The sequence below is a fragment of the Lissotriton helveticus genome, chromosome 3_1, assembly GCF_964261635.1.
Source record: "Lissotriton helveticus chromosome 3_1, aLisHel1.1, whole genome shotgun sequence".
Lineage (NCBI taxonomy): Eukaryota > Metazoa > Chordata > Amphibia > Caudata > Salamandridae > Lissotriton > Lissotriton helveticus.
The window spans coordinates 1,916,058,361-1,916,071,718 of record NC_136061.1 but is presented as its reverse complement, the minus strand read 5'-3'; the positions used below and the strand labels follow the sequence as shown (position 1 = coordinate 1,916,071,718).

Genomic DNA, 13,358 nt, shown 5'->3' with positions numbered 1-13,358 from the left:
CGGTGCTGTAACTGTCTGTTGTGCATTCTGTGACTGCGGAGTCTGTGAAACTTGTTCTTGTCTAGGCGGACGTGGTCTTTCTTTAGTCTTACCAGTAGCTATATTATGTTTCAGAACTGCACACTCGTTTATAAAATGACCTGGCTGTTTACAATAATTGCAGTTCCCTTTAACGGGAGCTGCAGGATGACTGGCTTGATTCGGACCCCTCTTCTGACTGTCTTGAGGAACAGATTGTGCAACTAGAACTTTCATTTTCGTGTCTTTCATACGTTTTCTCTCGTGTTCTTGCTCTTCCCTGATTCTATTCTGGTGGTACTGGAGCATCTGGAGCATCTGGGACGGGGTATTTGCTTGCCAGGTGCTTTCGACTTTCAAAACTCGATTTTTAATTTGTGGGCTTGAATTCTCGACTAATTTAGTAACAAAAAGATGAGGGTATGACTCACTACTTGTCTTGAGACCACTGTTGATACTGAAACATTTTTCAAATCTAGAATAAAAATCACTAATATCTTCATCTTGTTTCTGTTTACAGGCTGAGATTGCATCCCAGTCTTCTTTTCTCGTTGTCAATAATCTGGGTAAAACTTGAATCAGTAATTCTGGTAATTCTTTACATTTATCTCCAAGACCGGTACCTGGTACTCGTGCCTTGTCTTCAGCTTCTAGAGCTGTCCAATCGATCTTTTTCTCTCCCACCTCCCATTCCTTTTCCTTTAACTTTTCATACACCCCTGCGGGTAACAGGACCTTTAACATTTTAATGATATCTGGGTAAGTGTATTCTCCCATACGGAGCATGTCTTTTAATTCTCTATGGAACCCTGCTGGATCTTTGTCATGACAGGGAATTAATTTCTTCATTTCAAGAAGTTCCATCTTTGAAATCGGAGTGTATACAAACACTCGTTGCATTACGCCACCCGCCCCTTGGACTGGGTGGACTTCTCGTAACGGATTCTGTCTGTCTATGTAGAATGATTTACTTTCTGGGGGTGAGACATGAACAAAATGCGGGTTCAGAAACGTTCTGTATTTGTGACGCTGTTCTAGAATGACACTAATTAAATCGGTACCTAGACCTCTCCATCTATACTGGAGTAACTCGTTCAGGATATCGTGTAACGGACCTGGATCAGAATGTTGACCCTCATACAGAGTAATGAGGTACTGGATCATATACATACCCACCAGTCGCTGCTCGGCTGGGGGCAATTTCAGAAACATTTGTGCCACTATTTCGTCTGGAAAAGTGGTAGAATCAGTAATCCATCGGACTGCTGATCGGGCTAGTTCTTGTTCATGCATAGTACTTAATTCACTGTAACCGACTCGTGATTCCAGAATGTGATCGGTAGCTTGAAATACTTGTTCTAGAGAACCTAGTTCTGGTGCTGGATGATGAAAAACAGACTTGGATTCTAGACGTAAATGACGATCTGGAAATCTAGATTTTCCTACATACGCTATTCTGGCGGAATTCTCGTCTTCCTCTTCAGGATCAGAGATACTTTCTTTCTCGCTTACTTGTGCTGCTTTACGCTGTTCGTGTAACCTTATTATTTCTTTACGAATTTTCTTGTACATACTCTCCATGGCACCGACGGTCTTGTGCTTACCCTCGGCTATATTATCACTCCACCTTGTCAGGATTCTCATTTCGGCGGAATCTTTAGACGGGTAATCTTGTTCTCTTATTAGACAATTGATCAGGAACTTTAATATCATTAGCTGAATCTCGGCTTTCCTTTGAGACATAATCTCACTAATACTTTCTGGATCATCCCCTGTACGGATGAAACGATATATTCTGTCCAGATCTTCTTTCATATTCGGCAAGGTGACTAGATACTCGGTCACTCTCCTTACACGTAAGGAATATAAAACCATATTATATTCGCCTGGAACTGGATCATAGACACATTCGTTAAGGGTTTGCCTGATTTCTGTAACAGACTGATGTTTGGGCGTACGCTGTAACGCTTGAGCATGTAATTCGAGTAATGTTAAACGCTTGTGTGGCGGCGGGGTTTGAGGAAGACCTCCTCCTGCGGCCCCTAGACTAGAATCGTCGACTGACATTCTTCGTCCTGGCAGGGTCGGTAATTGTAACGTGGGCTGGACTTGTATGGCGGACTGACCCGGGGGGGCTGTTAAGGGCACCCCGGTGTCTGGAGGAGCATGAATTACCTGGTTTACAGGGACTGGCGGAGCGCGAACAGGATTTGCATATTCTGGGACTGTGTCGTCCAAGTAGGACGAAATAAAAATATCAGCTGCGGTCGGTTTGTGACGTAGCTTGGTCGGAACTAATGTTGGCGGGAAATTACTAGATGCCTCTGGGGTCGCTTTCGGCACACCTTCGGCAAGAAGAGGATACATACCCTTAATGAGGGCATGCCTCTGTCTGTCTGACTGTTCGGCTTTGACTTGTTCACCTATCTCGATTAATTCTCTTTCTTGGGCTCGTTCTTGGGATTCTCTACTTAACTCCGACTTTCTGACTTCCTTTTCGGTTCTTCTATGCGCTTCTTTACGCCATAACTCGATGGCATCTTTCTGTGACTGTCTGGCTTTCTTTTTCCATAATGCTTCTTCTACTCGCATGATACATTCGGCATCCCATGTACCCGATACGGGCCATCTATACTTTTCTTCTAACTGTTTGGTATACTCTACCCATAAATCTAGATACATTATGGCGCTTATGCCATGTTTCTGATACATAAAGTGACCTGGACTGTCCCTGGGCGGGACAGGAACCGCTTCCTCTAACAGACCCTTTCTAGTTTTTATCTGACGTAACTTGGAAAAGAGCGGCATGACTGGACTGTAATCTGGACACAATACAATACACAATAAAAACACAAAATCACATCACACTCATACCACAACATAAAAAATACATAAAGAACCTTATAAATAACAGTTCGAACAGAATATTACCTGAAATACTGGGAACAGAAACAGAACAGAATTTCTCGAGAACGGAACAGACTAGAATTACTGGATGCACTGCTGTAACAGTACGGAACATACCGGTCCCATAAAGGGACGCATCAAGACCCGTATCCACCTAGGTGAACACTTCGTTTGTGAGTCTGGGTACCACCAACCCACGGACCAGGAGTCAATTTAGATTGGTCCTGTCTAGATACTACCCCAGCAATGGTACTCACCGGGTAGCACGGAACGGAAGGCCTCGGACTGGACTGGACGACGGACGACGAACTTCGGACTTCAGTTACAGGTGGGCCTCCGGATACCTCGGACCTTGGACTCTCGGCTTGGGCTCTGGTCGGGACTCGCCGCGTTCCTCCACCGTCTCGTTCGGATGCTGGACCGCCTCCTCCGTCTCCTCCGTGGGCCTGAGGGATACTTGGAGCAGAAATATCTGCCAGTGCACGGTATGGTTCCGTCACGACTGCAGAGGGTCAGGGGGTCGGCGTGGCTTCACCGACGCGTGGGGAAAGGGCAAGTCCCTGTTCGGGCGCCATTATGTGGTATATAAATAAATAATACCGGATCTATTTTTGAATGAATGAATGAATAACAGATAGCTCAATAAAATAAGAGTCAAGATTCGAGGTAGTAGGAGTTTCTGCAGGTTTATTACAGCATAAGGACAGGATCAGGACAACCTGAGGTAGTAGGAGTTTCTGCAGGTTTATTACAGCATAAGGACAGGATCAGGACAACCTGCATAGGAACAGAGGTGACAGGGCCCAGCAGGACAACTGGGGCCCAGCAGGGGAAAAGAGGCCCAGCAGCTGCCGGGGCTTGATCTGGGATGAGCGCGCTAACTTTTAATAACAATACATTGACTTATATACATAGCGCAAACACATAGCATTACATTGCAGTAGGCGTAACAGTGGGTGGAGCAGAAGGCGTGACGCGTAGCAGTCGCGAAAGATAACAGTAAAAAGAGGTGTAACTGGGAGTATACATAGACATGTGATGCAAACGTAACAGAATATGTCATGAATGGGCGGAAACATAGGAGGGGGCTACCTAAGGAGCCGGGACCTCTAACCTAATGGTGCGCGAAAACTGGCAATGACGTGTTACTAGGAGAAACTGGGGGCTACGAACTCTGTGCTAGGAGCAGAGACTTGAGTCTGGAGGGTCGGAGCGACATGTACCTAAACCCTATCTGGTATCTGATGTTTAGGGAACATGTTGATATAAACTAGAAGTCATGAGGGGAAAAGCTAACTTGATTCTAAGACTGGACCATGCATTATTCAACATGTAGTGCGTGATGAAGAATACTAAATGACCATTAAATACAGTATTTCTCTAACGTGGAGCCGAATAGGCTAGACAATGACGAAACTATTGATGCAGTTCAGTAGCTTAGGAATGCAGAAGAGGAGGACTGAACTGATAGCTGGAACTATAACATACTTTTGGCAGACTCGAAGGCAGAGCCAAGCTGCACCGGGCACTGCGAGGCAGGAAGTAAGTGAAGGGTCGAGGATACAGGTGGGGGCTGTATCGCTCCTTAGCGAGGCTTTTCAGGAGACAGGAGCTGAATCTGATGTCTGGGCCCTTTTGAGGCCTGGAAACGGGGACTTTATAATGGAATAACGTGCACACTGAGAAACGTGGCAACGTAACTTTACATAGGCCTGATATTCGTAGTATTCACGAGGACTGGAAAATGACAGACCAGAGGTGGACACAACTGGAATTGCGTCATTAATCGGACATGGGGAATAATATATGCATATTGGTCATGCACACATAACATATGTTGGATGAGGCGTAGGGACACAGAACATGGCAAAATTTACTTTTCCACAGAGATATGGCTTCCAGTTTGGTTGAACATTGTATCAGAGTGAACTTGCCTTTTAGAGCAGTCAACTTACATTACAGTGATTTGTACAATACTAGCAGCCCGCCCCAGCGTTGCCTGGGGCAGAAGGGGGCTGGGGGCAGCATTTCCGGATTGCGGCAGCGTTGCCCGGGGAGGAAGGGGGCTGGGGGCAACATTTCAGGCTTGGGTGCACTCCCGCCCCGGCCCCCGCCCGCCACGACATTGCCCAGACCGCCTCCCTCCCGCCTCCCTCCCGCCTCCCACCTTCCGCCTCCCGCCTCCCGCCTCGCCTTTGCTTTTGCCCTACCTGAGCCGCCGCTCTTCCCCGCGCTTCGGACTTCACCGCCACTCCTCGCTGCTCATCACCGCTCCTCCCCGCCTTTCGTCATCACGCACGTTGCGGACATCGCTGGGTCGCGGCCAGCGCTACGTCGCAGCCGGCGCTACTTTTAGGGGACTACTTTGTTTTTAAAGTTACATTTTTTAATTAACTTTTTTTTTATTTTATGCAGCCTATGTCCATCTACACACCCTGAGGATTACAACAATGTATTGGGTGTGTGGATTGGCGCTGTGGTTCCCGAGTTTACCTTGCCAAAAGGTTTCTGTTCTCTCTTTATAATAGTAGTATAGAAGCAAACGTACCATCGAACACTGCAGCATGCTTTCTCTGTAAACTGAGTGGTAGTAAATAGCAGCAGATGTCCTATATAGCACCTTACTTGATACAGCTGCAAGTTAATTATACATTTTTTTCAGTTGCTTAATTTGTAGTACCGTAACTACCAGGCCCGAGGTATTTCTTAGGAGATCATCATGGTTGACATTTCCCTCTGTCCCTCACAGCATTGCCAAATGCCTACCATTAAACAATAAAAGCGTTATATTTTGAATTTTCCAGATCACTTTCATTCTGTCAATACTTTCTGCACCCGCTGCGTTTATGTTTTTTTAAAGTACATTGAACATGCTGATAATGAGCTCTGCTCAAAAAGAAAGACACTGCCACAACATAGTAGACTGTCATATAAGTGCAGGTGTTTACAAAAAGTGCCCGTGATAAGGATGGCAAACACCGGCACAAATTAAGCACTAATGTTTTCATATAAAAGACCAGTAGGCTTCTTGTGAGGAGCTCATATGGCAAAGAAGCAAGTTTCGGGCAGAGTGTTTAGTTGAACAAAACAGCAAGCTTCGTTTACAACGCGTTCTATGCAACAATAATAATTATTGTAACGGTTCTATGGATCCCAGCGCAAGGCAAGAAAATGGGCTTGTTACTGTTGATTGGATAGGAAAATATAGACGTTATCAGGGTTCAGTGACCCTTCAGGTCTCTGAGCCCGGGTCACACTGCTCCTGCTGCACCATATATTGCTACATCCCTGAGTCAGTCTGTTCTAACAATATTAGCTGACCATTTCTGAAGAGCATAGCACCTCCCCACGCAGGTGGCTATCAACATGCTTTTTTGGGAGACAAAAAGCGCTTCAGGGGGCTCATTTATGAGCCCTTGCGTCACTTTTACGCCTCTGGTGCGTCACTATTTGTGACGCACTATTTGTGACGCACCAGTGGAGTAAAAAATGTGCCTTGTTGCACCATATTTACAAAGTGACGTATCTAGGTAGATGCGTCACTTTGTAAACCCCTGCACCACATTATACCTGCGCCAGGTATAATGTATGCAAGGGGGGGCGTTTTGACGCAAGAAAGCATCATAGAAGTGACTCAGTGAAATCCATAAGATTTCTCTGCGCCATTTCTTGGACGCTAATGCGTCAAAATCTTACGCCTGCCTCATGGCAGGCGTAAGACTGACGCAGGCACTAACAACATGGGACTTGCCCATGTGAAAGTACACATTTGTGGAGTTGCGTCACTTTTGTGACACACTCCAGCAATGCGTCACTTTTGCGCCTACAGATACTTCAGAAATACTGACGTATCTGTAACTCCTTGCGACATGATGCGTCATACTGTAAATATGACGCATCATTAGCAGGGAGAGCGCAGGTCAGTTCCGGTAAAAGGCATGCATGCATTCAAAATAATAATAATGGTCCAATACAAAAGTGGACCACATTTGAGAATTGTTGCAGTTTTGAACCAGAAGAGGATGAGGAGCAACGGCCTGAGCTGCCGATTTAAAAGTGCTACAATACCTTTGGGTTGGCTTAGCTCTATATAAAAAACTTCTAAAATAAATTAACAAAAAGAGCCTGCAGTGGTTATAATGTGTGGCGGGACGGTCAAACATTGTAAAAAATAAAATAAAGTAGCCCCAAAACAATAGCTAACAAATGGCTGCTGCGTAGCTTTACAGAACTTGACGGGTGCTCTAACGGCCAGCTGATGACCGGAAGAGGCATGACCTATGCATACCTGTGTCATCATGATAACAAAAATCGAAGGAATGAAGGTGCAAATGGAGCAAATGGTAAGCCTATGGGCGGGCTGAAGCCCCAGGTGTAGATTCAGCAGTCTTGGTTCGAGACAGCGCATGCGTGCCATCTAGAGCTGAGACCTAAAAATGGTACTTCACGTGTGTGGGTAGGCCTAGTGCCCGTGATACGAAATGCCCCAAAACGTATTGTGAAGACATCAAAATTGCCTACCACAAAACAACATGGTTTTGCAAGTGGGTCACCTTCATTTTTTATCCCGGGTTCGGCTCCCATCTAAAGAAACCTACCAAACCCATGACTTTCTGAAAATTAGACACTAGGGGGAGTCCAGGGGGGTGTAACTTGCATGGATCCCCTAACGTTTTCTTACCCAGAATCCCCTTCAAACCTTAAATTTAGCTAAAAAAAGTCACGTTTTACTCACATTTCTGTGTGGTAAAGTTCTGAGATCACCGGGCCGGCACACATTTCCTACCCCCCAGTGTTCCCTCAGATCTCTTGATAAAAATGCCACCCCACTTGTGTGGGTGGGCCAAGAGCCTGCAATAGGGAAAAGCCAAAACTTATTGTTGTGGCATCAATATTACCTATCATAAAACAATTCGGTTTTGCAAGTGCGTAACCTATGGCTTTGATCCCGGCCTCAGCATCCATCTAGGGAAACCTACCAATCCCAGACTTTTCTGAAAAGTAGACACCTAGGGGAGTCCAGGGTGGTGTAGCTTGCATGGATCCCCCAAAGGTTTCCTAACCAGAATCCTCTGCAAACCTTAAATTTAGCTAACCAAACACATTTTCCTCACATTCCTTTGTTGGAAAGATGTGGGATCAACAGGCCAGCACGAATTTCCAACCACCTAGCATTTCTGCAGGTCTCCTGATAAAAATGCTACCTCACTTATCGGGGTGGGCCAAGTGCCTGCAACAGGGAGGGGCCTTAAAACCTATTTTGGAGGCATCAAACCCTTTGATGAGAGAGAAACCTTGTTTATTTAGACCACTGACTTTTAAACAGTACAAAACACAAACAAGATCAAATAGTGTGAACAATTTAATTTCTACTACATAATAAATATTTAAAATACAGTACATATTAAAAGAAGGTAACACCCTCAGGACCTACAATTGATTAAACACAGTTTACAGAACACTCTAAGTTTCTAAAAGAAGAATAATTCACATGTTATGGGAGTCCTATAAACAATTACAATTCATTGCCCCTTCTACAGTTTTTCCCTTGCAAGTTCTTTTATCGCCTTCTGGAATGTTCCCAATCCTATTGTTATTTTCAACGAGGGCATATCTGTAAGTAAGCAAACCGCTTGGGCACGTGAATTTATCTTATGTGATACAAATATTGGACATAAAAACTGTTTCCGTGTGGCAAGGACAAATGTGCAATCAAGCAATATGTGCAACATGTCGTTTCTTAGACCTAGCCCACAGTTACATATACCATATGGGCCAATCAATACAGACTTTATTTTTCCATCAATCTTCCAAGGATTAATCCCAAATCGGGTCCTTAAGATTTCATTTCTTAACCCTTTGTTGGGTAATATGTCCAAATACTGAAACCAGGCTTAATTTTCCCATGAGTTCTTTAACCATTAACCACTGGACCAATTTTTTAAATAACACATAGTCAAGGTCCTGGGCCCTTGAGGAAGCCTGACCCTGTTCCCTAAGCATTCTCTTTGTAAAATCGGCCACCAAGGAGTGCTGGGAGAATCTCACATTAAGGCACACTGCTACTTTCTGGAGGGTACTTCTCACATCCGTTGCCCAACCAAGGCTACCTATTTGAATCTCCTCCCTACACCACTGTGAGACCTTCTGTGCTACTCCTGGGTCCTGGCGTTTCCAAAATCTTAGCAATGGCATTTGAGACTGCACTGTCCAGGAAGTTATCCCTAGTTCCATTCTGATTGCTTGAACCATTGTGCAGCTAGGTAGAGACATTAATATTTTTAAATGTTTTCCTTCTTCCTGATCCCACCCCTGCTTACCACTCAAGTATAATACCTCTGTCCCATACAATACTTGCGGGGGGATAATTGCTTCAAATGCCTTTAGCATTGGTCTGTGTGTCATATCGCCGTATTCTTTATTAAACTTTTTTAATCCACATATTGACAAAAAGGCTTTTGCTTTTTGTGCCTCCAAGTGGGTGCACCATTTTAGCGCACTATCGAACCAGAGGCCTAAGTATTTATATTCTTTAACTGCCTCCAGTTTGTCGTGGCCTAAGCACCAATTAAAATTCTTTCTACTCTTCCCAAAACATAGAACCTTAGTTTTTTCCATATTTACAGTCAATAATTTCCTATCGCAGTAATGTTTGAAAACATTTAGTTTCCTTTGAAGACCTACTTTGTTTGGTCCAGGATCACTAAATCATCTGCGTATAGGAGACAAGACACTTTGCGACCGCTCATTCTTGGGCTAGCACTTCTTTCGACTTCTAATGACCCAGGGAGATCAGCCCAAAAAATTGAAAACAACAGGGGTGCCAAAACGCACCCCCGTCTTAGGCCATTCCGACTGTTATCTTATGAGTTAATGAGCCCTGGGTGTCTCTGATTATCTGGGCCCAGTTCCCACTATGTAACTCTTTTAAGATCATCAATAAGCCATCCGGATTCTATATCTTATCATGTCTTCCCAGAATCTACTACGGTTCACAGAGTCAAATGTTGCCCGAAAATCGACAAAGCAACAGTGTAACTTCCCATTTTGCTCTATCGATCTATTGTGGAATGGCCTTCTTTAAATCCGCCTTGTTCAACTGGGATATTTGATCCCTCTTCTGCCCAAGTCTTTAGCCTACCTAATATTATTTTGGCAAATATCTTTTCACCAATATCAAGTAGGTTAATTAGTCTATAATTCCCAGGTGCATAGATATCCCCGATATAATAATCCATTATTCGAGGCGTTGGACCCGACGTGCCGGTATTACGAATAAACAGCAGACTGCGGGCAGTCTTGCTTCATTCTCGGACCGGGATAAAATTTTAACCCGCTTTACACCACTCCGCTCGTATTAGACCGTTTGGGATGTTTGAAATCCATTTATGTGTTCAAACAGGTTAATAGTCAGAATAGATTGAGGACTGCAGCTTTGATGGCCACAAACCTCAATCCTCTGAAATAAATAAGGGAGCCTCAAACAGGGCAAAGATAACCATGTTATGGTATGGTGGAAAGAAATTTGGAAGTATTGAGGTCCCTGTGCGACCTTTCACGAGATATATGATTTGTATGTGGGATTCAAAAATTTTAATCCAGAAGAAGGTGTTGGCTTCCTAAATACATGCCCACCGAAACGCGTCGATGCAATATTTGAGTTACAATACGTTAAGTCTTGGAAAACAACTGCTCCAATCACGATAATATTACATGGTCTGGAGCGTGATTGTGTTTTGGACTAGTGTATTTGTCTCAATTTTTTTATTGGAATTATTTTCCTTATTTTGTTTCCCACTTTGTATGGAATATTGTAAAAAAAAAATATTGTATGCTGTGTCATTTAATATATGTTGAAATAAACTGTACATTTTTTTATATATGCATTATTTTTATAAATTACTCTTTGCTCCATTGTGTTTTGGATGTGGTGTGTATGGGCGTTGATGCTGATGTAAAGTTTACCCAAAGGGGAACTTTTGCTTTGACAAATCTGTCTTTTGGTACCCTACCTCTTTGGACTTTGGGTCCCTCTCTTTTACTAGAGAATCCTCCCAGGCACCCTCTTCTACTACACAATTCATGGAAGCAACAGGAAGCTCTGTTGCTGATTGTACTAGGTTCCAGAACAATCGAATGTTCTTTGATTCAATCGCCTCCAACAATTTCCCCCAGTAGGTTTCCTTATGGACTCTTTTTGTACTATAGAGAAGTGTAGTATATTCTTTCTTTAATTTGGCAAGCTTTTCTGCCCTAGATTTATCAATTTTTTTACGCAAGCTGCGCTGTTCTCTCCTTAGTTCTCTTTTCTTGTTTAGACAGTCTGTATTAAACCAGTTGCCTTGCTTGGCCTGTGTAATTTGTTTACTCTTGCTGGCCTTTTCGTCTATTCTAAGTTCCACCTTGATACTTTGTGCCACTTGATTTATTTTTTCAATATACCAAGGCAGGTTTAAACCATCTACCGTGCCTCGAATAATGTTTTGTTGCAACCTGGTTAACTTTTCTATATATTTTTCTGTTAAGCATGTTGAAATACGCCTTGGGTAATCCATCTGTTGTATGATTACTTTCTCACAGGCAGACTGATGGAGGTATACCAGCTCCAACTCTAGAATATTTTGGTCACTACCTTCTGTATGATTTACTCTAAACCCCTTTATTAGGTTAAAATTCCATGCGGGCATGAAAACATAATCTATGGGGCAATTTTGTGTCCCTTGTTTAAAAGTTTTCTTTGCCAGGCAGTCTTGGGGAATCCTCCCATTCAAGCAGAAAAGGCTTTTGGTTGCTAGATAATTTTCCAAACTTACATCATGCATTGAGCAAAGACTTTCAGGAAACTTTGCTTGGTTTATACCATAGGACTCTAGAATTTCAAAAAACATAAGATCTTGCCGCTTTGGGTTTAGTTTATGGTTAAAATCCCCTGCCAACAGAATCAAATCAGAATCATACATTTCACACAATAAATCTAAATCATTCTTAAAACAACCCATTTCTACACCATATTCCTCCTGAGTGCCCCATTGCATATATACATTTAGGATCAACACATTTTCTATCACATTACCAGCAGCAATTAGGGCTATTCTACAACAAAGCAGCCATTTGCATGATACAGTGAGCTGGGATACCTTTTTCACTAGATTTGTAGATAGTAATATCAGTAAGCAACCTGCGGGGCGGCTGGCCCTAGATTTTACGGCCGGACGATAGACTTGGCGAACCCCATCCACTACTGGGGTCTCCCCACATAGCCAGGTCTCCTGGATACAAATGATCTCGTTATTTTTCGCCAATTCTTTTATCCATTTGAGCTTTATTTGATTTCCTAATCCATTTATCTTCCAGGAAACCATTTTTAAGCCATGTGGCTGCCCCGTTACCTATTCTACACCACTAAGGGGCCCAAACCTATTGGATTCCTCAAGGTTGCGATGAGAAGGCCCTGGGGAACCGATACTAAGGCTCCAATTCTTCCAGGAATCATCAGGAGCAGAGTTATTTATCACTATATTAAGGTTTCCCATGCCTGGACTTACATCTTTTTCTAGTAGTCTCACTTGCCTTTTTCCAAGCCCGCATGGTGCTTTAGAAAGGCTTTTTCTTGCTGGTTATTATATTCTACCCTTACTTCTTCAATGGGTACTAGCTGAATCCCTGCTTTTTGTATCTCACCCTATGCTTTCGCTATGGCAATTTTTACCAGGTCTGAGTAAACTTGTACCCTGGTTAGCTCTTTTCCATCAAGGGTTGATTGAAAGCCCACCAGTCGGAGATCTTTTGAGCCGATTCCTTTTAAGTTGAAGCAATGGGCGACTGTATTTAGGAGAAGTGATCTATTTAGATACGATCTCTTCTTCATTTTTTTCCCGCCCCTTCCCATTTTCACTTGTTCGAAGTACAGCCACTGATTTCCTTTTACCTCCATTCCTATTGATTTTGGCCCCCTTTGTGGCTGTTGTGTATTAGATCTGGCCCCGTCCTCTGATATATTGCCCAAATGATGCCGCTCTTTAAAGGCAACAGTTGTAACAGGTTTTCTAATTGTATTGCACGGAGCATATTTTATACATCTAGTCAGTTTCTCCTTGTAATTTTGTTCATTACTACAAGTACCTTTTTTAGCTTGGAACTCTACTAATTTATCTGTGTTTCCTATGTTTATTCTACTCACATTTTCTCTCATAATTTTTGGGGCCCTAAAATTCGGCACTTATTCCACTGGCAATTCCTCCATCTCTCTCCCTTTGCCTACCACTCTACTCACTCCCTTTCTTTGCGCACCTTTTCTAACATATCTGATATAGCCGCCCCTTCTTTTAATCAACATTGGCCATTTTGAGATGTATACATTGTGGTTGGTCGATGGGGGTTCTGTGGTTAACATTAAAGGCATTTGGCCCCTTATTCCTTGTAGTTCCCCCTGA

At 43.4% G+C, this 13,358-nt stretch overlaps 1 long non-coding RNA gene across 1 annotated transcript in view; it reads right to left on the bottom strand.

Annotated features, from left to right (window-relative positions):
* Window positions 1-13,358, bottom strand: part of LOC144823957 (uncharacterized) — a 77,275-nt gene that overhangs the window by 37,326 nt on the left and 26,591 nt on the right. The window lies entirely within an intron of this gene.